Consider the following 26,902-nt stretch of genomic DNA (forward strand, 5'->3'; position numbering starts at 1 on the left):
GTTAGTCAGAGGGGCTGGTCACCTCTCACATATATTTTTCCTCATTATTCCCTATTTTATGGAGTCTTGGGTATTTTCCCAGTCGTGGAGGATTTTATCACCAGTCGGCTGTCCACTCATGGGCATATATATAGCTGGCTTGCCTCCCTCATTTCTCACTGCTTGCTTAGCTTTGTTTGTTGCAGTCCCTCTCACATACGAGGTTCTCCCCTCTTGCTCGGGACATGTATTCCTTTTGATGATGATATTGAGAGCAGGTTCTCACCTGTGTTTCCTCTCCATCTCTCTCTCTCACTCTCTCTCCTGTGTTTCCACTTTCCCTTCTTCCGCTGCACATTCTATCAGTTGCATCTTTCAATTTGAGGAACGCATCCCTCACTACATTAGTCCATTTGAATGTGGCCTTCTTCTTTGTCAAATCATGCAAAGAAGAAGCAATCCATGCAAAGTGGTGAATGAATTTGCGGTAGTAAGAGCATAATCCAAGAAAACTACGGATCTCATGCACCGAACTCAATTCGGGCCAATTCCGAATTGCATCAATCTTTGCAGGATCCATCCGTACTCCATCTTTGGACACAATATGCCCAAGATAATGTATCTCTGACAAGAAGAACTTACTCTTCTTTGCATTTATGAAGAGTTTATGTTTACGGAGTTCTTCAAAAACAATAGCCAAATGAGCTCTATGCTCTTCTTCGGTCTTCGAGAAGACTAGGATGTCATCAAAGAAGACACCTGTGAATTTCCTGTACCCATGGAATATGCGATCCATCATTCTATTAAATGTAGCCGGGGCATTCTTAAGACCAAAAGGCATAACAAGATACTCATGAAGCCCAAATGCTGTCCTACAAGCAGTTTTGTGTACATCCTCAGGCACTACATGCACTTGATGATACCCACTCTTGAGATCAATTTGGCTAAAGCATGCCGATCCATCCAATTTGTCAAGGATGTCGTCTATGTGTTTAATCGGAAACTGATTCTTGATGGTAAGCTTATTCAAAGCTCTATAATCCACACACATACGAAAGGATCCATCCTTCTTTTGAACCAAGAGGACGAGTGAATAATATGCGGAAGAGCTTGGTTGAACCAAACCCTTCTCAAGAAGCTCATTTACCTACTTCACGATTGTTTCTTTTTGGGATGCACTTACACGATAGGCTGGCCTAATAGGTGGTGAGCTACCCGGCACAAGATCAATGCGATGATGTTCCGGTCGTACGGGTGGCAACTCATTTGGCACCACCAACCCACCACTCAAAGAAGGGGAGATCCTGCCACCACCACCATTTGAGTGTGAGGAAGTCGACCCTCTGCCAAACCCTTTGAATTGGCATGATCCTCTGGACCGCATGGAGTTTGAGTAGGCCACGCCATCCTGCTTGGTCGACAACTCCAAAATCACCCCATCACCCACGTCACTGACCTCCTTTCGACATCCATTTCCTTTGCTCGTACCTCTGGTCCCTCAACATGCATTGGTGCATTTTCAGCCATAGCTTCTCTCTTACGAGCACACTCGAAGGCATGAGTGGCATGAGAGATACGCGGAATACCTACACCAACAGAAAATTGCAGCCCATGTTGCATGTGATGTGCATGCACATTTTCAACCGGCAATGTTATTTGACATACATTTTGACCACTATCATAAACATTGTGTCCTTCATGGGCTACATAAGGTACTCTTGTATGGCGTGAAGTCGCCGATGGTTTCTCTCCCATAGCATGGAGATTCATCCTCTAGACATAAGTTCTTGTTTGGGCATCTTTAGGGATTCGAAGACATGCGGGATGGTTGTCTTTTTTGCATAGGCATCCTCAGTACGAGCCAAGTATGCACGTGCTGCATCCCTCGGTCGCATGTGCAACTCTTAAGTAATCATTGCCATTGCATGATCCATATAAGATTTAGCTTTCTTGGCTTTCAAACGGTCATGTAGCAATGGATCCTTGCAGCGGTAGAGATTTAATTCTTCTTGTTGTGCATGGAGAAGAGCCTGTATACGAGTAAGTTTAGCCCTTAAGACTATGGACTCTTCTTCCTGCATCTTCTCTTTGACACGGGACGGCTGGCCCACATATTCATGTTCCCTATTGTGCACCACATAAAGCATTGGAGACATGCATTTCATTGTCCCCGCCACTTGTGTTAGCATCTCCAACATTCACTGTATGGCTGTCCGTAGTGTTCTAAATGTAGAGATAGCTGGTGTTCATGGTGATCGTCTCTCACGATAGAAGTGAAAGAGAACCGTATGCTCTGATACCAATGTAACTTGGTTGAACACAATGCTAATCAATACACTTAAATACACTAAGATTTGATGGACACATGCTCAATACAAGAAGTAATTTACTGAATTGACAAGAGACACACAATGAGCGGGAATGGCCGGCCCCTCCCTCAAATAAAGTATATTGATCTTGGGAGAATCAAGTACATAGTGTCATGGGAATTCCTGACCAGATTTCCATATCAATGCATATGAATACAGTATTGCAAACAAGTGGTTGTCGGTGTAGACTCGCAACTCACACTACCCTCTCAAGTCCCCATGTTCCCTACCATCTGCTCTCTATTGTTCCACCAACACATGGTAGCAACAATCTGCAAGAGAGCACGTAGGACAAGAGTGATAGCAAATGACTAGAGAGTGCAGCTACACAATAGTGAGGAGAAGAGGGAGAGATGATAATGAACAAGAGAATCAGCACAAGATTATGGAGATTTGTGGGAGTACAAAATGTAGTGGAAAGCATAAATTCATTATACAAGTAGGTCCTTTTTATAGGAGAGACCTCATTACATATTCTAAGCATATGCTTGTTTTGATGCCACCACATATGCTAAATACGATTCCACCAAATATTCAAAGTATGATGCTACCACATATGCCTTTTTAAGAGGCTGCTCTTACACAAAAGACTTATACAAACTAGCGGTTGTTCACGCACATTGGAACCGCTTTATTTAAGGCTTACATTCAGTGCGAGTTTACTCAACCACCTAGCACTTGTTTATTCCCACACTAATCACTATTAATATTTAACAAAGAGAACATTACACAGGGTATGTGATCTTGTAATCCGGTTCCTCCCTCCTGCTACTTGCTTCCATATTTAAGCATAGAAGCTTACCAATTGCAAGTGGAGTCGATGACAGCGGAAGTCTTCGCGATGGAAGTCCTTGGAGTGTTGAAATCTTCAATTTGTTGCAATTCTTCGCCACAAAAGTCTTCAAGAGGATGAAGGGAATCCTAGGAAAGCTTCCCCTATGGTTCAACTTAAGAAAGGAGGCTGAAATTAGGGTTTTCAACAAAAAGACCTGAAATTACAGCAAGAAAGAGAGCTGTTTTGCCCAATGTCAGTCATTGGGAGTGTGTGGGAGAGTGATTAGCATCGGGAAACACTCTTGGAAGCTTGGGAAATACCTTAGCAAGCTTGGATATGGAGTTGGGAAGGAGAAAGTGCAGAAAATACAACCCAAAAGCCCTCATGAAGGAGGCGTCTTCTTCTAGAGAGAGAGAGAGAGAGGAGTGAGGTGGTGAGTTGTACACTCTAGGTGGCAGGTAGGTGCATTGTGGAGCAAGTTAGAATAGACACATGGTTGGTTACTCCCTTTGTACAAAGGGGATAAGGTCTGGGCGGTGGACATTGGATTTTGTCCACCTCGGGACATCAGTGTGTATGAACACTAGGTTGGTCATAATTTATAAGTGAGTTTTGGTCGCCCAAAACGTAATGAAGTGTGTACACACTCACTTATAAATTAGTGTTAACTCCTAAGGCTAGGTTAATGACCAATACTTACCACCTGTCACATGCCACATAACCATGTCAGTAGACAGTTTCACACGCACAATTCATGGGCGGGCGTCCCCTTACCCGGAACTACACATTGGTCAAGCAAGCATGAAAGCAGCATGCAATTTCAATTGCAAGCAAGCACATAAAGATGCTATGCATTGCAGCATTAGTATGGACAATCTCCATTCATGAGACTATACCAAAATAGACGTGCTTCACGCAAGTACACGAGGTACCAGATCCAATCGAACGCCAATCCAGCAGGCATTTCCGGGCATGTACACAGGGGCACAAGTCCCAACAACAGAAAGCCAAGTCCATAGTATCACATGAGTCGCATCAATCCTCGGCATATACAACTGCCATGGACACCAGTCCAATGTACATACATGATGAGAAAGCACGGGTGGACCAATTGGGTAGCCAAATGGTGACAGTTTCCCGCTTTAGACGCAGAGGCTAGTAAGTATGACTCCGAGGCTAGTGAGCGTGGCACAAAAGGCTCAAAGGCTCAACAAGCATGGTTGAGAGGCTTAACAAACATGGTCTTGGTGAAAGACTCAGAGGTCAAGTCTTACCCGTGGGTGACAAAGACAATCTACATCGGCATACCAAAATAACCCCGCCCGCCTAAAGTAGGGGCAAAAAAGTGTATGATGGAGAGGAGCCTTTTATAGAAACAAGGCGTTACAAAATCCAAAGGATTCAAAACATTCAGATTTTGGGGGATGACCTCGGCAGAGAACCCTTGACTCAACATTAAAACTGAATTAGAAATAAAGGGAGTGACCAAAATGCTGATGAAGATCTTCTTGATGTCACCATTTGGTCCCTTCACCAGTCTTGACCAATGTTTCACACACTAGGCAGAACCAAGGTGTGAACGGAGATTTTCCAGAGAAGAAAACTAGAGCATTTTACTGGCATGGTTTGGCCTGAAAGATGGCCACACAGCATGGCACCATGGGATTTTTATCAATAAAGGGACTTAGAAGTCGGTGTGTTCACATATTTTTAAAGACAAGCTGGACATATGATATTTTGGGCATGGACAGGTGGACAAAAGTGTTGGATAGGTGTCATCTCCAGATGGTGTCACACTAGTGGCACACTCTTTAGCCTCTAGGCATTTTTGGGATTTATAGCATTCATTTCCATTTTTTCCTATTTACACACATTTTTGGGTGGAGGAAAGGGTGGAGGAACTTTCCTATATATATGAGGCATTGTAGTTCATTTCTAATGAAGTTGGCTAGTGGTTCATTGATGAGTTCTTGAGTACATTGTCTCTTCTCTCATCTCTTCTTTCTCACATGGTATCAGAGCAAGGTGGTGGTGCACATAGAGCCTCCTTATCCTTATTCCTCTCTACCTCTAGTCCTCTTCAACAACCCCGCTTTCAATTGCGTTTTTTCATTCTTGATTATCTGCTAAACGGATGCGTTTTTGAGGATTGTGCCCACGTGACCTACTGGAATCATCGTGGTCTACAACTTTGCAGAAGAAAGTTTTTGCAAGTTCCTCACCGTTTTTGAGTTATTCTTCGCAGACTGCTTGCATGCAGAATTTCTGCTTGCGTTTTTTGCAGAAGCTCTTACAAGCTTGATTATCTGCTAAACGGATGCGTTTTTTAGGATTGTGCCCGCGTGACCTACTGGAATCATCGTGGTCTACAACTTTGCAGAAGAAAGTTTTCGCAAATTCCTCACCATTTTTGAGTTATTCTTCGCAGACTGCCTGCATGCAGAATTTCTGCTTGCGTTTTTTGCAGAAGCCCTTACTCATCATCCTTGCACTCATTCAATGATGCAAGAGGCTTCAAACCAGCCCCTTACCATCCTCTACAAGTGTGTTTTTAAAGCACTTCAATCCGAGTCCTACAACTCTACTTGCGGTGAAAACATTGCCAACTAGTTTTCCCTACATGCGGTAGCGTTTTTTTGGAGGCTTCTTGTGGAGAGATTTCTTGGCTGCGTTTTCATCATCAACTTCAACCCTCTTCATGGTGTTTTGAGGTACATATTCATCCTCTTTTCTACATCTTTCTACCGGCTGAAAATTCCACTTTGCTACACACTTTGTGTTTGCGTTTTTGTGGACAATCAACTCCTCCATACTCCTTCTACCTAAGGCTATATTCTCAGCCCTCTTTTGGTGGTTTCTACGGAGTCTATTGGTTCATATATCGGCTGCGTTTTGTGGCTGCGTTTTGTTGGGTTTTATGCTGTGTATGCACCCAGAGGAGTGCTAGTGATCATCAGTAGATTACTGGGGCACTTTTTACTGCAGTTAGTGGAGGTTTTTTCCCCCAGTTTAGTTCAGTTTCACTTATATGCAGTTTATAAGTGTTTTGGTCCACCCGGCACATTTTATGGCCGGACATGTGAACACTTATCTTTAGGGTCACTATTATGTGGCTATTGTACTTCACTTTGATTATCAAGCTTACTGAAGTCGTGTTCTCTCTGTGTGTTGGTTTCCACGCCTGTTTGTACCTTCTGTAAACCCTAACCCTAACATCCATTCCCTTCAATTGGTATCAGAGCATTGAAGCTTGCTCTGCCCTGCCCGTACATTGCCAGTTGCTGCCTGTACAATTGTGCGCCGTACAGCACCTGCTACCCGTACACCCAGTCTGCGCCGCCTTCAGCTACACCTGTGCGCCGTATAGCATTCCGTACCTTCAGCGCCGTACTGCATTCTGTTCCTGTCAGCGCACGTGTACCAGCCCCGTATACCCAGTCTGCGCCGCCTTCAGTTACTGTACCTGCCCGTACAGTAAGCGCCGCCTGCAAATCGTCGCCTGCAGCGTGCAGTACCTGTTCGTTGCTGTCAGCACCCGTACCAGCTTTTGTCAACGCTGGTCGCCTTGAGTACTCAGTCGACTGCTGCAAAACAGGCGTCGACTTGCTTCCGTACAGTCAGCGCCAACCGTCACCTGCGCAGAGAATCGTGCAGCATTCAGTGCTGCGTACCTGGCGACTGTACCTGCTGAGATACCACTGCATGCTTTCGTACCTGGTGACTGTATCTTCTGTGATACGACTGTACCTGCTGTGACCTGCAACTACCACCTGCTTCCGTACAGAACCAGTAAACTGTACCTGCTAGTACAGTCAACAGTAATTGTTCATTACTCAGTACAACAGTGGTAAGCATTAAAATTCAGTTTTTGGGCATTTTTATTTTCTCTGTGAAAATATATAGGCACAATAGGCATATTTTCTAGCAAGGAACTATACAGGTTTTTTGCACAGTTTGGGTGCAAAAAACCTGTATAGTTCCTTGCTAGAAAATCTGCCTGTTGTGCCTATATATTTTCTCTGTGAAAATATATAGGCACAACAGGCAGATTTTCTAGCAAGGAACTATACAGGTTTTTTTGCACAGTTTGGGCATTTTGGCATTGTGTACGCCATTTGCTGCTCTACTCAGTCATTGGTGCATTGAGCTGCACATTCAGAGGATTGAGAGTGCAGGCATATTTGGGTGAACTGTATTCAGTGGAGTACAGTTATTATCAGGGGTTCTGCTATTGGGTTTTTTGGTGAACAGGTACAACATTGTGCGTAAGCATAATGGCAAATCAACAGCAAAGTGATGTATTCACATATTTGTCTAAGGAAGACAAATTGGATGGCACGAACTACTCCTTGTGGAGTTCTATGCTGAAAAATGTGCTTGTGGCAAAAGGTCTTTGGGATTTTGTTAGTGGTGATGAACCACGTCCAGGTCCATTGGCTCCAGAGACTCCTCCCCAAGGGGGTGCTCGTGGACGAGGACAACAGGTACAGGCTCCAGGACAGCCATTGCCTGTTCAGAGAACAAATGCTCAAAAGACATGGGATGCCAGGGATGCACAAGCTTTGTCACTCATTGCATTGTCAGTACAGAGGTCCATTATACCTCATATTCGTTCAGCTGGCTCTTCACAGAATGCATGGGTGACTTTGGAGCAGATGTATGCTGCTCGTAATGAGGCTAGGATCTCATTTTTGAAAAGAGAGCTGGAAAATCAGAAAATGAATGAAGGAGATGATATGTCTAGCCACTTAAACAAGCTGCAGGATTTGAGAGAACAACTCATCAATGTGGATGAGATTATTCCTGAGACACAGCTTGTGTCCACCATCTTGCACTCTTTGCCAAGATCTTACTTGGCTTTTCATACCTCTTTGAACCTCAGCATGAGGAATGCTGTTGAACCCCTCAAGTATCAGGAACTTGTTGCTCTCTTACTACAAGAGGAGCAAATGAGGAAGAATATGAATATGAACACAAATGCTGAACAAGCATTTACTACAGGTCAAAAGGGGAAAGGAAAAACTCAGCCAAAGAGTGCAAATCAAAATTCAGGTGATGGTGGTTCTTCACAGGATACCAAGAAAAGTGATGGATAGCCCAAGAAGAAGGGCAAATGTCATTACTGTAAGAAGCCAGGTCACTACATCACAGAAATTGGAATGTAGGAAGAGGATTGCCAAAGAGAAGGCAAAGGAAGCTGGGATGTCTGTTAATGATGCTTCTAAAGCTCCTCCAGAGACTGCTTCTTTTGTTGAGGATAGGGATTACTGTTTTTATACATGCAGCTATGATGCCTCTTGGTCTTCACAGGCACTCAGTTTGACAGAGCATGCATGTACTTGGTATTTTGATAGTGGTGCCTCAAAGCATATCACATCTCGCAGGGATTTGTTCAGTCATGTTGGCCCTACCCCTGTTGGCAAAACTGTTCAGTGTGCCAACAATGCTTCATATCCAGTTCGTGGCATTGGGGAGATTCAGCTCACAGCCATTGATGGCTCCATTCTCCGCCTTACAGATGCCTTATATGTACCAGGGATAAAGAAGAATTTGTTGTCCATTTCTTCTTTAGCACATTGTGGAATGCAGGTCCACTTTGATGATGATAAATGCATGGTCAGAGACAAAGCTAATGCCTTGACCTTGATGCTTACTGGTACATTATGTCATGGACTATATCAGTTGGATGCATTTCAGCCAGTGGATCAGTCTGCTTATAATGCATTCACTCTTACTCCAGCTATGGTTGATGCGGAGTTATGGCATGCTCGCATGGGGCATGTAAATTTTGGTAGTCTTATGCTTATGCAGCGACATAACATGTTTACAGATCTACCTCTCATGGAGAAGCCTCCAGATCACATTTGTGAAGGATGTATTTTGGGAAAAATGCACAGGTTTTCCTTCCCACGTGATCAGGCTCTAAGAGCAACTGCAAAGTTGCAACTTATACACAGTGATCTTTGTGGTCCCATGCAGACGAAGTCATTAGGTGGTTGCTTTTATTTTGCAACATTTATTGATGACTTCTCTCGTATATGCTGGGTCTATCCTTTGACACAGAAATCACAAGTATATGATGCATTTTTGGCCTTTGTAGCACTTGCTGAGACAGAGTCAGGATGCAAGGTGAAGACTCTCCGTTCTGACCGAGGGGGGGAATATATGTCACATATGCTGAATTCCTTTCTTGGGAGTAGAGGTATAAAACATCAGTATACTACTCCTTACACTCCACAGCAGAATGGGGTTGCAGAAAGGAAGAATCGGTCACTCATGGAGATGGCCAGATGTATGTTAAAGGCAAAAAGGCTACCACATATCTTTTGGGTGGAAGTAGTCATGTGTGCTTGTCATATTTTGAATCGATGTCCCACAAAGGCATTGGTTTCTATTACTCCTTTTGAGGCTTGGCATGGCCGCAAGCCTTCTGTATCGCATTTTCGTATCTTTGGGTGTCTTGCATATGCACACATATCCAAAGAGTTGAGGAGGAAGCTGGATGATAAAGCCACAAAGTGCATTTTTGTTGGGTATAGCCGTGAGAGCAAGGGCTACAGGTTATATGACCCACTATCCAGGAAGATATTCACTAGTCGGGATGTGATTTTTGATGAAAAATCAGAAATATCCATGGCTGGTTATGAGGCAAATCAGGCTGAAAATGATGTGTTTGAAGGTCTACTACCCATGGAGTTTCATTCCACAGTTGGTGATCCAACTCATGAGGGTACAGGACAGCCAGCAAATGATGTAGGTGGTGCAGAAATTCAGCAGCCAAATGAGCCAGAAGCTGAACCAAATATGGGGCAGCAGGCACCACAGGTCAGACATATACCTAGATGGTATTTGAGGACATTACAGGACAGCCATTTAGAGGGTCCTCTTGCTGGTCGTACTCGTAGGGAAACAAGGACCAATGAGCATGCACACATCATGGATTGGAATCTGGTTATGGCAGCCAGTTTACAGGATGATGATGAGCCTGATTCATTTGTGGATGCACGAGATAATGTGCATTGGAACAAAGCCATGCAGGATGAGCTTGATTCTATTAAAAAGAATCAAACATGGGATTTGGTTGATCTGCCCAAAGGCAAGAAAGCAATTGGTACTAAATGGGTCTATAAGTTGAAAAGACATGCAGATGGATCCATTGACAGGTACAAAGCCCGTCTAGTTGCAAAGGGCTATGCACAGAAGAAGGGCATTGATTATGAGGAGACATTTGCTCCTACATCCCGTATGTCGACACTTAGGTGTGTCATTGCATTGGCTGCACATCGTGGTTGGGTTGTTCACCAGTTGGACATAAAGACTGCATTCCTACATGGAGACCTCGAGGAGGAAGTTTATGTATTTCAGCCCATGGGATTTGCAGAACATGGTCATGAGGGGAAAGTTTGCAGGCTGAAAAAGGCCTTGTATGGTTTGAAACAAGCTCCACGAGCTTGGTATGCAAAAATAGATGCTTTTCTACTCACTCAGGGATTTGTGAACAGTCCATCAGAGGCCACTCTGTATGTAAAGAAAGAAGAGATAGATCTGCTGGTCATCAGTCTTTATGTGGATGATCTCTTGCTCATGGGATCAAATGATGACAAAATTGCAGCTTTTAAGGAGATACTGCAACAGACATTTGACATGTCTGACTTGGGCCTTGTACATTACTATTTGGGCATACAGTTTGTGCAGGATAACAGAGGCATTGGGTTGTTGCAATCACGCTATGTTGCTAAACTTCTGGAGAAGTTTAAATTTCAGGATTGCAAGCCTATTAGTACTCCTATGGAGCCTGGGATGAAACTGTCTCTACAAGATGACAGTGTTTCCTTTGATGCCACTACATATGCTCAGGCTGTTGGGTGCCTTATTTACTTGTGTAATACAAGGCCAGATATTCAGTATGCAGTCTCTCAGTTGAGCAGATTCATGCACAGCCCACAGTTGTCACATTGGCAAGCTGTGAAGCGTGTATTCCGTTATTTGCAGGGTACCTTGTCTCTTGGATTGCTTTATCCTGAGGGGGGTGACATGCAGTTACACGCTTACAGTGATTCAGATTGGGCTGGTGATTTTGATACCAGACATTCCACTAGTGGAAATTGTTTCTTTCTTGGCTCTTCATGCATTTCTTGGCTAAGCAAGAAACAGACCACAGTGGCCACTTCGTCTTGTGAGGCAGAGTACAGAGCAGCCTACACTACTACTGTTGAGTGTGTTTGGCTGCGTCGTCTCATGACTGATATGGATATTTCAGTGGAGGAGCCTACACCTATCTATACTGATAGTCAGAGTGCCATTGCTGTGGCCAGGAATCCTGTGTTTCATGCTCGCACGAAACACATTGAGATTCACTATCATTTTGTTCGGGAGAGACTCCAGGCAGGAGATATCAGTCTGATCTACTATCCTACAGATTAGAATGTGGCAGACATCTTCACCAAGGCATTACCACGTCCGAAATTTGAAGCATTCCGCAATGCTTTGAATTTGTTTCCTTTTGGTGGATGATGTACAGTGATCACATATCACTCCAGGGGGGTTTGTTGGTTTTTATGCTGTGTATGCACCCAGAGGAGTGCTAGTGATCATCAGTAGATTACTGGGGCACTTTTTACTTCAGTTAGTGGAGGTTTTTTCCCCCAGTTTAGTTCAGTTTCACTTATATGCAGTTTATAAGTGTTTTGGTCCACCCGACACATTTTATGGCCGGACATGTGAACACTTATCTTTAGGGTCACTATTATGTGGCTGTTGTACTTCACTTTGATTATCAAGCTTACTGAAGTCGTGTTCTCTCTGTGTGTTGATTTCCACGCCTGTTTGTACCTTCTGTAAACCCTAACCCTAACACCCATTCCCTTCACGTTTTTGCACTATCTTTGTGCATATTTTGGAGATACTTCCTTGGTGGACAGCCCATCTATTGGCTGCGTCTTTGGAGGTACGACACTTCTTCCCTTGTGTTTTCCCACCCTCCACTCCCTATGGGATCTCGGAAGTCCTTTACTCCAAAAGACAAAGGCAAACTTGAAGATACTATGGATCCTACATCTCCTACGACGGTTGGACCGGCAACTACTACAACGGAAGTTGGTGCAATTCCTTCTTCGGTAGGTGCCTCTACTTTCTCTTTTCCGTCATATCCATTACCTTCTACGGATCCATACACTCTTTCTTCTTTGTCCTTTATGCCTTCCTATCCACATACTTCTATGCCCTCTATGGTATATCCCCCTACATCATCTATGCCTTTTATGACAACTTTATCTACTATGATTCCTTCTTCTACTACTTCCTTCTACTACTCCTCTCCCCACTCAATCATATCAGCCCTTTAACCCATTCACTCAATCTTTGAGCCTTCCAAGTCTTTCCGATTCACAAAAGCTTACGCCAAACAACTACCACACTTGGTCCTTGTTTATGTAACTTCTTTTGGAAAGCACCGGGGTGTGGTCTATAATCACTTCTCCTCTTATGGTGCCTTCTCAATATCAAACCTATATGGATGCATGGGCCAAAGCTTTACTTGTGCATGGCATGTCTACATCGGTTGTGTCTCAATTTCTCTCTACAAGGAGTACGGCTCAACAATTATGGCACGCTATACAAATGCAATATGGAAGACTTTCAACGGTTAAGATGGCTAAGTTGGAAGAAGATTTGGATAAGCTTTCTATCTCCGAATCCGACAACATAGTGGAGAAGCTTGGAGAATTCAATCGAATCAAGCGGCAACTTGAAGAGTTTGGTACATTGGTAAGCAATCCGGTCCACAAGCTACTTGGTAAATTGCCTTCTTCTTTTGAATCGTTCAAAGATAACATCTTTCTTCGAGTTGCTTTCCCTTCCTTTGAAGAGACTATGGGTCTTCTTTATGATAAGTATCTTACTCGCAAGCAAAACAAAAAGAACTCGGCTTTTGTAAGCCAAGGCAAGGGCAAAGGCAAAGGCAAAGGCAAGGGGAATGATCAATGCAAAGGCTCTAATTCCAATGCTAAAGATTCTTCAACCAAAGGCGACAAGGACAAATCAAAGGATTCTTCCAAGGAGTGCACTTTCTATGGTCGTAGTGGGCATACGGAGGATCGTTGTTTTGCTAAGAAGGCGGCATCCAAGAAGGTAAAAGCTGAACTTGAATCCAAATCTAAGGGTTCTTCTACATCAATATCTTCTCACGACAAAAACAAAGACAAGAAGGAAGACGGTAACGCCAAGATTGCATATGTTGCTATGTCTTCTACTTCTTCATGTGACACATCACGTGTGGTAATCAAAGATCTTGATACGCATACTGCGGATGAGTGGATTGCCGACAGTGGTGCTACCTCTCACACGACGAATAGTTCTTCCTTATTGGAAAACTATAAGTCTATCTCTTCATCAGTACACATTGGTGATGCTTCGTCTCTCCCTGTGATTGGTATTGGTGATGTTTCTTTTGGAGATGCTATCTTACATGATGTTTTGCATGTACCTAAGATGTCTGCCAACTTATTTTCTATCTCTAAGGCTACTTCTAAAGGTCTTGGGGTTTACTTTGATGATGAAGTGATTGAAATCATTGATAGACAGTCACTTTCTTGTATGGCACATGGTTATCAAAATGCTGGGCTTTATCATATAAGCTCTTTTACAGCACAGTTGCCACCACATGAGTCTCATCTTCATCAATTATTTGCTTCTCCTAAAGCACTTGTTTCTAATGAAGATAGTGATCTATGGAATTTCCGCTTTGGCCATGTTCCTCTTGCTACTTTGCAACATCTTGTCTCACATGACATGGTTATAGGTCTACCAAAGCTTCAGAAACCTCGCCATCATATTTGTTCGTCTTGTGCTCAAGGAAAGCAACATCGGGCTTCTTTTCCAGAGGAGGCTACTCATAGGGCCACATGCATACTTGAGATTATTCATGCTGATCTTGCAGGACCTATGGAAGTACAATCGCTTGGTGGATCCAAGTATTATATGCTTCTTGTGGATGACTTCTCTCGCAAATCATGGGTTTATTTCTTACCTAAGAAGTCTGATGCTCTTTCTCAAATTCTGAATCACCTTGGATGTTCATCTACTCCGACACTCATCTACTTAGATTCATAGAGTGCTATTGCTTTAGCCAAAAATCGAGTTATTCGAGGACGATCCAAACACATTGATGTTCATTTTCATTTTGTTCGTGATTGGATTTCTGAAGGTCGCATTCAGCTTGAGTATTGTCCTACCAAAGATAATGTTGCTGATTTGTTTACTAAGCCTCTTCCTCGACCTCCCTTGGATTATCTTCTTCAGCGCGTCGGCGTTGGTCCTCCCATCTGGACCTGAAGAGGAGGTGTTGGATAGGTGTCATCTCCAGATGGTGTCACACTAGTGGCACACTCTTTAGCCTCTAGGCATTTTTGGGATTTATAGCATTCATTTTCATTTTTTCCTATTTACACACATTTTTGGGTGGAGGAAAGGGTGGAGGAACTTTCCTATATATATGAGGCATTGTAGTTCATTTCTAATGAAGTTGGCTAGTGGTTCATTGATGAGTTCTTGAGTACATTGTCTCTTCTCTCATCTCTTCTTTCTCACAAAAAGGAGGTGCCTAGATGAAACTTGGGCATCATAGTTGTCATGGTACGAAAATACGATACCGTACGATACGATACCATACGGGAATTTTTGGTACGATATGAAATTTTCGGATACCGTACGATAAAATACGGTGTTTTTAAAAAACACTTACAACGTATGGAGCTTCAAGCTTGAATGTGAGGGAAGGTCGGGAGGGAAGGAGTCTACAGTGCTTGAGGAACCAGAACATGGATATGTGTCTCTCCCAATTGGATCTCCCGATTGTCTTTAAAAGAGAACCTGGATGGGTAATGCAATACCAAAGGTCTTCCAGTGTAGTGTTTATGACTAGGGGACCGTCCTTGCACAAATACGAGCAATGCATCTAGGGTGATAGATTTAGGGACTCCTCTCTAGATCAAAATGGCCATGTCCAAATCTTCTCCCTCGTACATAACTTGAAAATCTAACTGTCTAGCCTACCTATACCTGGGATCTCCAAGTGATGTAGCAAGATTCTCTCATCCTACCAATCAAGTGTACACTACCAGTCTACCTTGCCAGATTTTTTAGGTCTCTCAACAACCCCACCCATATGGAATACTGAGTGGACACGAAAGTTGCGAAGTATTGCGAGCATTTGGAATCTTTGTTAAGTAGGGTTTCTATATATTTTTTAAAGCATTTGGAATCTTTTTTTCCTTTTTGGGGGGGGGGGGGGGGGGGGGGGGGGGGGAGGTAGAAAAACTCGTACTGCACGATATCGTACGGTATCATACCGCACGGTACGAATGGGTTCAAACCGGTATGAGAAACAACTATGTTGGGAAACAAGCTAGGAAAAGCATAAAAAAGTTGATATTTTTGGCTAAAACTTGGAGTACAAGCCAAGAAAAGCTTTAAATTGATATATTTGGGCAAATTCAGCTATTTTTGGGCCAATCTGGTTATTTTTGGCAAAGAGGGCAAAAGCACTTCAAATATAGCTAGTCGACTTCATTAAAAGGAGCCGGGGACTTCTCTTTTTGCCATGCGCATCCCTCTTGGAGTTTCTCTCTCTCCTCTGCTAGCCGACTGCAGATTTTCTCTCTCTTCTCTCTTGCGCTAGCCATACAACTCCTCTTGGTGATGATCTCTTGTGTTGGCCATTCAGCAGGCAATTCTCTCTCTCTTTTGGCCTGGTCATGGGCAGATTTGGGCCTGTTTATGGAGCAGATTTTGGAGCTGATTAGAGAGCTCTTTTGGGGCTGATTTATGGATTTGTTTTGGGGCTGATTTGGCATGGAACTTGGGGCTGTTTTATGGACAGTTTATGGGCTGATTATGAGCTAGTTATGGGATTGTTTTGAGACAGTCTTCGGATGGTTTTTTTTTGAGTGCTGTGTTTGTATCTTGGCTTCAAGCTGAGATTTGGGCTCGTGTCGTGTTGATGCTTTGTGGAAAATCCGGTGCTATATGCACCCACACCTTGGTATCTTGTAAAAGCTTCTGTGTGAATAAAGAAGTTCGTGCGGGGATGGAGGTTGCACACATCCGCATGAACACAAGGCCGTAGTTGCTACTAAGGTGAGTCCCCACCCCACCTCACTAGGCCTCCCACCTTTCCACAAAAGGCAAGCTTGGGGGAGATGTAGGTAGAATGCTCACCAATGGGCTATATATACCCTTCTATCTTCCACACCAACTTTTGCATGTGGGATAATCTGGTGACCTTTCACATTCCACTTACTCCCCTTCATCCATGCAACCGTAAGGGGGAGGGGATCTTGGAGGGAGAAGAGTTGATGTGCCACTTGCCTGGCAAAAATATCCTTCAAGAACCTTCCAAAGAATTGATGCCCTTACTGAATTTGCAGCTAGAACTCCTCCACTTGCCTCTGTAGAAGATAACGCAGCATGGGGGCTGGCCGACAGCAGTAGGAGGGCTTGTAGATCAAAAAACGCAGCTAAGGAAGAAAACACAGCCACTGTTTGAAGTATCTATAGCCTGGAGAATCTAGGGAAGCAGAAAACGCAAGGCATAGTTGAAGAAGGAGAGAAGCAGAGAGCAGATTGTGCAATAGCCAGAGCCTAAGCGTATGATACCATGAAAGAGTGTGCACAAGCAGAAGCAAATAAACATGAGAGACGGAAAGATTGCAAGCAAGAACAAGAGCTTTATTAGCTTGAGGTTACAGAGTACAAGAGCCAGCAAATAGGGCACTGTTGGATGATTGAATGAATAAAAGAGAGAAACTCTTATATACTTGTGCATGGTCGGCTGTAGAAACAGGCCGACAAGACCTCCACGACAGCATATGAAGATGCATTATTTTAACAGACTGGTAGCGTCAAAATCGTATGATTTAGGTTGAATTGGAGCAAAAGCTTTGAGTTGTAGCTTAGCAATAGTGTTAGCTTTGAGGTCCTAAGAGGGTTTGGCAAGATGTTATGTGCGAAGGGAGAATCAATCAAATCAGCAAGGTGTAGAATTGCGTTTTGGCAAGGAAGAGGAAAAATGGTAAAAGGGTGATTAGTCACTAATCATGATTATGGTATGTGATGAGATAAAGCTAATCATGCTGAAAGAGAGTGGAGTAGATGATACACATAGATTAAACACTAAGAATCATGGCTCTAATACCATGTTGGCAATCATAGGATGATCAATCATGGAGCTTTGGAGGATGAAATCTCTCCATGATTGAGGAGTGTGAAGGAGAGAGAGAGAGAGAAATGAAATGAAATGAAATGATATATTAACGTCTTCAAAAGGCCAAAATGACCTATGAGACCAAAAAGGTTACAACAATTGGTGGATCTGATACAATGTCTATGTAAGGAAAGCTAAAAACAACTAAACAACTAACTGAAACTGAAACAACTATGAGGAAAAGTACGGTACCAGGAACGCCTAATGGATAACATCTAGGAGGAAAACTCCAGCAACAAAGGTAAGCATCATACCCATCACTATCCAAAGATGTCTCTCATCGGTCGATGGCGGATATCCTCAATGTCCTCCATGGTGAGTACTCTGACTGGACGTCTCCCATGCCGTGCTAGTATGATCCTGATCCTCTGTTGTAGTCTCCGCCGGTGTCGAGATGGGCCTCTCATCTTGGGGCGCCTGGACCGCCCCAGCTCTATAGCCCGATCAATCAGTGTACCTCTGGTGCGGCTGTACTCTGGGGCTAGCTGCAATGCCTGCTGACCTGACTGCTCAATCTCTGGTCGAAAGAAGTCTGTAATCTGCCTCTGTAGGTGTCTCTCCCTCTCTGATCCCCTCCCTCTCAGGAGACCCTCTCTATGTCTACGCAGCTCCAGCAAGTACAATCCGAGGCATCTCTGATCCTGGTATCTCATGACTCTAGAAAGTGGTCCAAAGCCCTCTCTGAACAGGCAGTGAAAACGGCCTCGTATCTCATAATATACTGGACAGTGACATATGTAATGTAACTCTGTCTCTGGCTCCATCTGGCATAGCTGACAAATCCTGGCCTCAGCTGGTACTCCTCTGAATCTGCCAGTCTCAATCTCTAGCTGGTGTGAGGATGTGCGCATCTGACCAATAGCACACCGTACCCCATGAGAAAGATGAGTATCCATGTAGCTGGGTCTAATCACAAACCCATCCTCCGTGAGCTGGAGAAGATGATCTCTATAGAAAGCCATCTTCGTACCAAGCTCGTGTGTCGGCTGTATCCATGTCCTCCTAGTGTCCAGCTGAGTCAAGTCTTGCCTGATAAGTCTGGTAATCTCTGCCCGTGTGAGAGAGAGGGAGGGTGCATCCAGGGAGTACTGAAATGGAGGTAGCCTGTCCATACTAAAGCCATGCAGTTGGAACCAAGCTGTCATCTGTGCATACCAACATGATCCGTCTCCCTGTGATGCCAACTGTCGTGAAGACTCCAGGGCTAAGCGAGCATATCTGTCTCTAGGGAGAGCCCAAGTGCTATGTATAAAGGAGACTGATCGAGTGAGTGCCTCTACTACCAATGGGGGGGCAGCCATCTCTGCACGGATAATATCATGTGGTACGGAGGCCTTGGCCCTAATCATCCGGGAAATCATAGAAACCAAGGACCTCTCCATACGTCTCCATCCATCAGTGCTACCAGCTCGGCTGTGGTGACTGAGGGTCCCCATATCTCCACTCCATATAGCATGGCTGAAGTGACCAAAGTGTCAAAGAGCCACAGCTTTGTTCGAGGTTCCTGAAACTGAACCTGCGAACACATCCTCTCTAGTCTCCCCAATGCTGCATAAGCTCTGGTCAATCTGGTTTCCGCTGCTCTCCTCAAGGAAAATAGTGGGCCACTAAAAACCACACCAAGGTAAGTATATGCATCTGTATACTCCACTGTCTCCTGACCATATGTAAAGGTGGGCATTGACCTCCTAACCCACTGTGCTGTGGTGTTAAACACCATCACCTTGGTTTTACCAAGGTTAACAGACAATCCACTGTCCTCTGCAAACATGTGCAATGCATCCAAATGACGCTGCATCCCCTCTGGAGAATCTGAGATCAGCACAATATCATCAGCATACAATAACAGCGGAATCCATGTCCCTGCTAGCTGTGCTCCTCTGTCACCCTCCCGCTCTACATAGTCCGAAACCTCATCCACATACATCCCAAATAAGGTAGGGGAAAGGGGGCAGCCCTGTTTCACCCCAATAGTGGAGTGAACCATCTCAGATATACCCTGGGTAGTACGTACCTGCCCCACAACTGTCCTGTATAAAGCCATGATTCCCCAAATCAGCTCTGTGGGCACTCCCATCTCTTGTAGTCTGCGCATCAGTCTGGCTCTCGGTACTGTGTCAAAAGCTTTGCGGAAATCCACAAAGCAACAATAAATCCTCCTGCCATATAATCTGCCCTCCTCAATAATAGCTCTGAGTGTCAAGATATGGTCAAGAGTGGAGAAACCTCTCCTGAACCCTGCCTGCCCTGATGCACGTATGCCCTCTCTCTCTGCCCATCTACTCAACTCCTGCTCAAGAATAGATGCATATAATCTAGCCAATGTGTGACCAATCATGATGGTACGATAATTCCCAGGAAGCATGGGATCCCCTGACTTGAAGATAGGCACAATCGTGGACATATTCCAAGTCTCAGGAAAACCCTCACACATGGCTCGGTTAAACATCATAGCAATAAGCTCTGCAAGCATATCTCTGGCATGAATAAAGTGCTCTGCTACCAAACCATCATGATCATATGCTCTCCCAGTCCTCATCCTGTCAATAGCTTTCCTTACCATCTCAGCAGTAAAGAAAGCACACGTCTCTGGGCATGGCTCCGATGGGTCTGGCAGGGGCGGCTGTCCTGGTGCTGTGTACAGGGATGCTGCATACTCACCCCAAATCTCTGTGGAGGTAATGGCTGGTGATGGTGAATGCTCATGGAATAGTCTCCATGCCTCGCCTGAGTCCTGACTCATAAACAACTGGTACAAATCCCTCTCTAACTGAGCAAGATAAGCCCTCTTCTTCCGTCGCACTAGGTGCCGGAAGGTAATCCGTGACTGTCTGTGAGTGGTAACACCCATGAGCACCTCTCTCTGTAATCTGATCCTCATCTCTCTGCACTCCTCATCATACCAACTGTTCTGGGGCATGTTCCCAGATCGTCTCCGTGTAGGCTGACTATGGGGATATGCCTCTGATGCTGCAGCATGAAGCGTCTCTATCAATATCTGAGTGAGCTCATCTAATGGCCGTCCCGGCTCCTCGGCACATAGGCGTCTGTATATCTCATCCGTGTATACGGTGTCAGTCTCCCTCGTAAAGGTATAACGAGTGTGTGTGGAGACCTGTCCCAATGGAGCGGTGCTGAACTGAAATGTGAGAGTGAAGGACAAGATAGCATGATCCACTGCTATTCCAACCGGCCTAGTGCCTACCATAAAATCCTGAAAAGAGGGAATGAGACTGGGCTGAGCCATAACATAGTCCACTGTACTAGCACCATGCCGATGTGGAAAGCTAGTGAAACCGCCCGATGTTGGGAATCTCTGTAGGCCATTCAGGATGGCCAATCCATGTGCAGTCCCCATGTCTATCAAATACCGCCCATACACTGTATGTTCCTCATCCTGTGAGAGTCTAGATAGGCCCATATCCCTAACATCAAGCTCCCTCAACATCTCCTCTGAGGTATCATAAAATACTGTCTGGCTATGGGCGGTCCGGCATTGAAGTCTCCCAAGAGAATGATGTCACCATCCCTGGAGAACTCCCAAATGTCATCATCCAAAATAGAAAAGGGAGACTGCCCGCTAGGTGATGCATACACTGATGTACTAGGAGCAAAATAGCATATAGCAATGTAGAGATATCTGCCGGTCTCTGCCCTCAGTCTAACCCACATGTACCTAGCCTGCTCATCTCTGCGGACTATATGTATCAGTGGCTGTAGCTCCTCTCTAAACAATACTGCCACTCCTCCTGAGCCCCGTCCTCTATGCTCTGAACGAGTCTCCTGTCTACAAGCTGTCTCCCATCGGTATCCACTAACATGTGGCATGGACTGTCCAGGAGCCTGATGCGTCTCACAGTAGAAGATGATGTCCCTCCCAGTGAAACTATCCTCAAAAGCCCCTACATCAAGGCGTAGAGATCCATTACAATTCCAAGTAGCAACTTTGAGTGTAGTCCCATAGGTCTCGCGCCGTCATGAAGAGCGCCTCTCCATAATCACCACTCTACCATCTCTATAGAAGGCGACTTTCCCTTTCTCTCGGGCTGCCCTTATCTCGGGCATAACTTCTTTCATGTGGGCAAGTTGCGAGAGTGTGAGGTCATCTCCAAGAAATATTCCCGTTTGCTTGAGTGTAGGACGTCTCTTCAAGAAGTCCTTCTTGGCTTCCATGGAGGGGAAACGAATGATAAGTGCTCTCTCCTTAGAAGAAGATTCGCCACTACCTTCCCTCTTCTTTCCCACTCTCCATGCCTTTGTGTGCGTGGCTTCAATGCCCATCATAGAGAAGAGCTCCTTGGTTTCCCCTTCCGCATTATCACGGTCTTTTAGACCGGACACTCGTACATGTAAGGCCCGGGTCTTCCTCCTTTGCTCCTCTTCAAGGGTCATGTTGATGATGGTGGGAGTGGGGATGGGTGGCGATTCTTTACCTTTCCCTTTCTTGGCGACCTCGATCCATTTCTCGGCCTCGTCCATCTTCTTTTGTGTCTTTGTGATCACCTCCACCCATGAAGATGTCTTCTCTTTATGTTGCTCCTCCTCCTCTCGAATGATCCTCATTTGTTCCTTGATGGTATTCAGCTCTTCAATCAAGGAGGGCTGAAATTCTCCATCCTCAAGCTTGCTTTTTGAAGTGGCTTCCAACTCCTTTTTGAGGGCTGAGATTTCAGCCGCTTGACTTTTAGCATGCAGTTTGGCCTCCACTAGTTCCTCCTTTAAGGCTGAAATCTCAGCCTCTTGCTTGGAAGATCTCTCTTCGAGCTCCTGGATTTTGTCAAATCCCTTCTCGAGTTTGGAGAGGCGGTTTATGATTGCGGTAACGGAAGAGTCAACCATCTTCTTGTTTTCTTTGATAATTGTGCCGAGCTTGTCTTCTACCTTCACGAGCTCCTCTTTAAACCCGGTCTTGGCCATGACTTTTTGCAGAACTTCCCACAGCCAATGGACTGAAAATTAATCCATGACAGCAGCACGAAACAGCAGCAAAACAACAGGGAGGGGGGGTCAAGTCATGCAGGGGAAAGGGAAAGAGAGGAGATTCAGCAGAGAGAGAGAGTTATGTTGCTGCCTTGGGGGCCTGACTAAGGGTGGGTGGGTGAACAGAACAGAACAGCGGCGGCGGGGGGGGGGGGGGGGGGGGGGGGGGGGGGGGGGGACAACGAAGAGATAGAGAAAGGGGGGGGGGCGCAGGCAGGTAGCGGGAGGGGTGGGCGCAGGCGGAATAGCGAAGAGAGAGAGAGAGAGAGAGAAGCAATAGAGCTCAAGTATGAGAGAGAGATTGCACAACTTGAATGGTACTCATTGTGTGTAGAATGAAGGACCCAAGTACATGCTTTTATAAGCACCAAGCCTTATCTTCTGACCCTAAATAAGAGGGTGTTTACACCTAGTGTGTTGACCCCACTAAGGACACTTGACTAGACTCCAAACTAACTTCGAAATATCCAACAATATTTATAGAAGTTTAGAGAGTTCGCAGAAGTTTAGAGAGTTGTAGGCTTGGGCAACTCACATGGACCCCATCACTATTTTGGGATTCTTTGTGGATGGATTGCGTGACGGATATCAACTCCACATCAGAAATAATCGCAACAAAATATTAAACGATGCTATCCAATATGCACATGTATTTTTTTTTCCTAGGGAAAGTGATCCTTCTATTAGTTACCAAGCAAAACAACCATAATGGCTAAATACAAACTCGACTGGACAAAGAGAAGCGAGAGTCGAGAAACATAAAAAAGGAGAGGATGCTCTTCTCCTCCGGCTGGCCGCTTTAGGAGGAGAAGGCTATCTCATACAATGGGGGGAGGGGGAAACAACCACATTGGTCTATAGTGCCAAGTAGGCTCATCATCACTATCAATAAAAAAGGGACCGTGATGCTCAAGGCCTCGTGGCGCTTACGTATGCGGTCAGAGCCAACTTGAAGCTACCCCCAATGTCCAGGTAGGGTATGCATGTGTCAAGCCAGATGCTCTAGATGGACTCCGCTGGCGGGGTGAGGGTGCCCTCGATGGCCTCGTTGCATCGAGCTCTCTAGATGTGCCACGCAACAATACTGTTGCAAATCTCCCATCTTTGTGGCTAGGAGTCCAATGATCAGTGGATGGGCCTGGACCTGGCACTGGCACTGGCACTGCAGAAATATGGAGGAGAGAGACATGAAGGGCAAGTCCCCCATCCTCCTCCTCATATCCCATTACGGCCTCGGTCTCAGTGGCCCAATCAACTCTGCCCCACATAATTGTCCGGGAGGGGATTCAGTCTATAGTGAAGATGCGGAGAATCCGCTACCAAACCTGTTGAGCCTTCGAGCAACCCCATAGACAATGAGATTGGGACTCTAGGAGATGGCCACACCTCGAACAGATTGTTGGCCTACCTTTTATGGCCAGCCAAGTGCCAACCGCCATGCTTCGATGTGCGAGCTGCCACATAAAGAGCGCGATCTTTTGCGGCCGAAGATTGTCCTGCAGCCTCTTCCAGAAACCTAAGAGAAACTGAGGAGAGAGGCTCTGAGACTACGAGTGTCTTGCTGCTACTAGAGTGCCCTCGACCTTTGGCATCTGAATCCTGCGGCCCAGCCATGCGGTGTAGGCAATTAAGGAGGTACCGAGAGTCTCCTCATTGTCATTTGGAAAATTGGATCATGCCATGTCCACTTCCCCCGGTCCCACTTGAGTCGTGTGGGAGGACAACCCTCCCAAATCCACAACCGCCAGAATCTCTGTTTTTGGCCGGTGGAGGACTTATGTGCCACTCATGCACTTCGAAACCAATCACCCTCACCCTCTGCAAGATGCATCCACTGAAATCCTCCTTCGGGGGCTTTGCTCTCTCAAGTCTGCCATGAGGTCTGATAGAGAAGGTGAGAAACGCGGAGCTCTCATCGGCGCCATGGACGGCCAAAGGTATGTCATTCCTAGTGAACACTCCCCAACCACTGTGCGGGGTTTGGGGGGGGGTGTCCGGGATTGGGGCCAGCTACTTCGACGGGATGGAAGAGTTGATGCCGAGGCTAAGTGTGTCCCTACCCCGTATTCGAGTGAGGCTCTTCTTCTGGGCCTCCGGGGACAACTGTTTGAAAATAAGACAATCTCCAAGAGAGCGAGTGGGACCCATACTAAAGCTCCCCATGATATGTGCGGGCGTGGCTCCATCATGTGACCATTGGGCAGATCAGAGGTTGTTGGAGACACTCCTCGGATGCAATTGGAGCGGACTGCTGAAGGGCCGGCTTGAGATGATTCCAAGCACGCACGAGGCTAGCTGCAAATCTATCCTCAAATGCAGGGCTAAAGCCACGAGCCCACATCTCTGTGACAATCCATCTCGTACTCTGGGGCCAGGGCCTCCCAAAACGAGGGTGCTACGAGCAAAGAATCAGCTGTATTATATGAAAACGGGTGGAGATCCTAGATAGGAGGAAGGCCTTCCAGGGCTTGCCGCTTGGAAGAAGGCCACGAACTACCAACTTGCCCAAAAGGGCGTGACTCTGAATGGAGGGGTCGATGATGCCCAGGCTCCCCTTGCATCGCGGCTCAATGATCACTTTCCAGGCCACCTTGACCCGGGTAGGCCTCCCGTTCGTTGCCAGCCCAAAGAAAGTTGCGGGGATCAACCGGAGAACGTGACCAATGCAAGCCCGAGAGAAGGCCCAATAGGGGGTGATGTACCACATGGTGGCAAGTGAACCTGGTTCGCTACCATGACCCGGCTAGCTAAGGAAAGCTTGGCTGAACTCCAATATAATAGCCTCTTCCGAATGCTCAGCAGAAGAGGGGCTAGCTGCTGCTTTGGGGAGGTGTCGATACTATCACATGCACTCTGCACTGTAGTGCATGGTGACAAGATGGCTCATCATCAGTGCAACACTTTACAGCAGTAGAACCCTTTCGGATTTTATATTTGTCGTACGCCGTGACCCCATTGTAATCCTCAGTCTAGGATATGTCAGGCACGAGCTACGTAGGTCATTCCTTAGCCTTAGGGAGTCGGTCAGTCAGTCAAAGTCCCTTAACCCACTTGGAGAGAATTATTCATGCATATAGAAGTCATAGAAGCCTTGAGTTTGCATGAGGACATGTTTGCATTTTGCATAGCATTCATCATCCCATATGCATTTAGACCACCTAGACCATTGTAGAAGCCTCATTTTATTATCCAGTATTTTTTCCCATATTTTATATTATTTATTAGGCATTTTTCCACATTATTATCACCATTATTTATTTAATGCAAGACATGAAGCAATCGACCAGTTTCAGCCAGCCGACTTGCTCATGTAGTGCATATAAATAGCATCACTTGCTCATCCCATCAATCATCTCATGTCATTCAGCCATCAAGCCTTCAAGCGCTTCATCCTTCACAACAAGGAGCATTAACGCTTGAGCATTCAGCACATCATCAACAAAACGCAGCAGCATTCAGCATTCAGTCCATACAATACCTTGCGTTTTCAGCATGTACACAGTTTTCAGCATTCATATCATCATCGTTTTGCTACAGCCCTTCCGGTGAAGGTAAAATGCACGCATTCATTCATTTTCAGCATTCATTCACAGCCTAGAACCAGTCCCAATCAGCCCATATCTCAGCCTCAGATTTGCAGCCTTCCTACATTCCATTGGGAAGAGTTGAGATCGGTCATCATTGGTGCTTCTACAGCCGTGTACAATTCAGCCCGCCTCTTGGTCTTTCGGACATCTTGTGTTCGGCTTATCTACAGTCCAAAGTCATTCTCTTCAAAGATAATAAAGCAAATACTCCTAGCAATAGGAGGGGGCCCTTCAGTGGGTACCCGTAGGCTCTCTCAAAATCTAGGAGGAGAACAATAAGATTGTGTTGTCTCAAAGCTGGTCAAAGTGGTTGCTTCCCAGAAAGTGAAGATGTTGTCTAGAATGCTCCGATCCTGGACAAAACTTGTCTGCATGTCATGGATCAAATTGGGGAGGAAAGGTTGGAATTGCTGATTGATGGCCTTGGCTAGAATTTGTAGGTGGTCCCTAGGAGGGTGATGGGCCTCCAATGCGGAATCTCCAATTTGTCACCACTCTCCTTGGGAATCAAATGGATCAATCCCTCTTAACCACCTCTCCGGCATGGCTCCTGTGATCATAATCTCAGTGAAGGCAACTTTGAAGCCACCTTCCATGAGATTCCAGTGTGAGAGAAATAAGGAGACTGGGAAGCCCATCTTTTCCCGTGCATTTACCCCTTGGGAGTGCTGTCAGAGCCTCCGCAAGCTCCTCTGCAGCAAAGGGTGTCAACAAGAAAGTTTGGAGAGCGGGAGGAACCACCTCTCTCGTATGCTGTGTAACATGCGGAAGCTTACGTACATGATTATACCTTTGATAAGGAATATTCAGCACCTTCGTACTTGACTATAGCGGAGTTGAGAGAGAGAGAGAGAGAGAGAGAGAGAGAGAGAAAAGCATAACAAAGACAAGTACACCCGATTGGGTCCCAAATACCCTCGAAGGGCCCCCACCAAGGACTGGTGTACTTGTT

General features: G+C 45.5%; 1 protein-coding gene across 7 annotated transcripts in view; it reads left to right on the forward strand.

The window, feature by feature from the left end:
- Positions 1-26,902, forward strand: part of LOC147633800 (uncharacterized) — an 88,378-nt gene that overhangs the window by 46,455 nt on the left and 15,021 nt on the right. The gene's annotated exons all lie outside the window — the stretch shown is intronic.

Source organism: Cibotium barometz, chromosome 11 (assembly GCF_041138505.1).
Source record: "Cibotium barometz isolate CiBa-2024 chromosome 11, ASM4113850v1, whole genome shotgun sequence".
Lineage (NCBI taxonomy): Eukaryota > Viridiplantae > Streptophyta > Polypodiopsida > Cyatheales > Cibotiaceae > Cibotium > Cibotium barometz.